This window comes from Asparagus officinalis, chromosome 3 (genome assembly GCF_001876935.1).
Source record: "Asparagus officinalis chromosome 3, Aspof.V1, whole genome shotgun sequence".
Lineage (NCBI taxonomy): Eukaryota > Viridiplantae > Streptophyta > Magnoliopsida > Asparagales > Asparagaceae > Asparagus > Asparagus officinalis.
The window spans coordinates 71,809,867-71,812,391 of record NC_033796.1 but is presented as its reverse complement, the minus strand read 5'-3'; the positions used below and the strand labels follow the sequence as shown (position 1 = coordinate 71,812,391).

General features: G+C 34.0%; 1 long non-coding RNA gene across 1 annotated transcript in view; it reads right to left on the bottom strand.

Annotated features, from left to right (window-relative positions):
• The window catches only part of LOC109832334, a 4,963-nt gene extending 2,859 nt beyond the window's left edge, over window positions 1–2,104 (bottom strand). The window contains exon 1 of the long non-coding RNA XR_002244715.1: window positions 1,868–2,104. This is a non-coding gene — a long non-coding RNA (uncharacterized LOC109832334). The remainder of the gene's footprint in view (window positions 1–1,867) is intronic.

Genomic DNA, 2,525 nt, shown 5'->3' with positions numbered 1-2,525 from the left:
TCCTAAATTACACTCAAAGACAAATCACAGTTATCCACTAAATAAATTAACGGCTACTAATAAGGTAGTGGTCTCTCTACTGTTTTTTTTTCTGGTAGAGGAGCGGATCTAAATCCTTTCCGCAAGGGTACTGTGGAGGTTTTACAAAAATATTTGTAATTTTATCTTGAACAACAAGATGGAAATGTTTTTCAAAAAAATCCAGACAAGTATGAGCATCTCATGGATAAGAAAATGACGCACAAGAAAGCAAAGAGCAGAGAAAGAAACTAATCAAGAGCAGGGGTCAAACATCCAAGGATTATGAAAGATATGATTAAGAATATTTTCTTGCAAATCCTGATCTTCATCCTCCTTATTCTATGTATGTCAATTTTAAAATTGGAGATCACGCCATTCGTATATTGTTTAACAGCTTATTATATTACCAAGTGGAAAATAAACTTTTTAAAGAGATCAAGTGTTATAGTTTTAAAAATTATGTTTCATTAGTTTAGCACCCGATGTTCATGCAGACAGTTACAAGTGGTACCTCCATTACAGAAATAGAACAGAGAGGATTCATATCCACTGGAAACAATAATCCATCAATTAAAATTCGTTCACAAGTGTCAGATAAAAATGTTGAACTAATTTCAAGTTCAACTTTTTTAAATGTCAGAAACTACCCAGTTGGAACCATTAAGAAATGCTATATCCATATTTTCAATTAGAAATATTCATCCAAGCTCAATTAAACAATTTGAAAATTTCCAGCAGCTGTTGCTGCAAGCAAGCCTCCAATGTTCCATGAATCAGTCCAAAGAGAACCAATCATATGGCCACCATAACTTTGTCAAGATATAACATAGGGGTTCATGAATGTATATAAATTGCGATCCTAAAAGCTCCTTCCATACTTTTTTAGGAAACTATGTTTTTCGTTGAGGTAACTTTTGGGATTTTCTTGGAAAAGGAAATAGTAGAGCCAAGATTAAGAAGTAGTTTTGAATTAATTTCTTTATAGCTAAAGGTTTGCAATTGGGAGATGAAAATACTGAAAATAGTATTTTCCTAGGATATGATTAAAAAAACCACATCATCTCCATTACTAACTCTTTATATCTAAGTTGAATCTAATGAGACCAATGAAAATTTAGCATTTAAAATATCTTAGGTCAGTAATATTTAAGGTTATAGGATCCTACTACTTGAAACAAAGACTAGTTAGCTGAATAACATTTATTTTTTTTAAAAAAAAGTCGAAAATGTAACTAGCTTAATTTAAGTTCAGACCTTATTGTTGTCAAAGGTCCCTAACTTGCACCAAAACTAGGAGGGTTTAAAATTTTATACTCTTACATGTCTTCGCAGTTTTGAGCGTCCGTTTTATAGACTGAAACTTGAACACATGCAGTGAGCATCTTTTCAATCCACATTAAATTTGTAATCCATGGAGATTAGGATGCTTCCACCGCACCAAAACTACGAAGTTGTGATGGTGATCAGGATGCTTCCACTACACCAAAACTAACACCAAAACTACGAAGTTGTGGTTTGAGTTATACTCTTTAACTTTTTCTTTACTTTTTTCCCTCTCTGGGCTTTTTTTTTTAAGTAACTGAAAGCCTCAACCGTATCACACATCCTTTGCCAAAATTGGTTGTATGCAAACAAAAATTCATACTCTAACAATTATATACAGATTGCACATAGGTATAGCTAAAAGAGAACAGACACTAGCAAAATATAGAAGCAAGGGCCGCCATCAATTCTAACAGATACAGTGAAATTCCACGTGTAACTTCAAAAAAGCAGACAACTTCACAATATAAAGAAGCTCTCAAGCTAATTCTGTTGAATTTAGGAGGAGAAGATTTCTACTAACCTTGACGATGAGAACAATGAAGAGGGAGAGGATGTGGTCACCGCCTGGGTACAATATTTCGCTTGGAGGGAGAGGCTAATGGGTTTGATGGCCCTTATATAAAGGGAAAGTTTTGCTTGCAGAAAAAGTTGAAGAATTTGTCCAAAAAAAAAAATCTTCTTTGTTTTCTTATTCTTTTCTTGGAGGGAAAGCGCAAGAGGAAGGGAATCGGAATAGGATAAGGGTGGTTTGATCCGCCTCTGCGTGTTTCAATGGCGCCGTTGATTTTAGCTTTGATCATGTCACCAACGCTACAGTGCGCGCCCAGGACTAAAACTGGGTGTAAAACTGTGTGCTGGACATTTTTTAGAGTTTTAAACAAATTTCATTTAGACCATGTCTTTTTGGGACAAAACTCAAACTTCTCACAATATAGCTTTGATCATGTCTTCTATAATTATTTCATTTGTTTATTTCTTTTTAGGACATTCGAGTTTGCATAGTGGCCAACTTCTAGACATTCGAAACATTTACACGTCTTTTTGAACGTCCAGGGTTTTATCGTGTATTTTTCTTTTTCTACGGTTTTACCCTTTTTAGACCAATTTTGTTGTTTAGAAAATTTTCCTTTTCTAAACCTATATGGTCTCTAGTATTTGTTTTTATAAGGTTTTTTTTC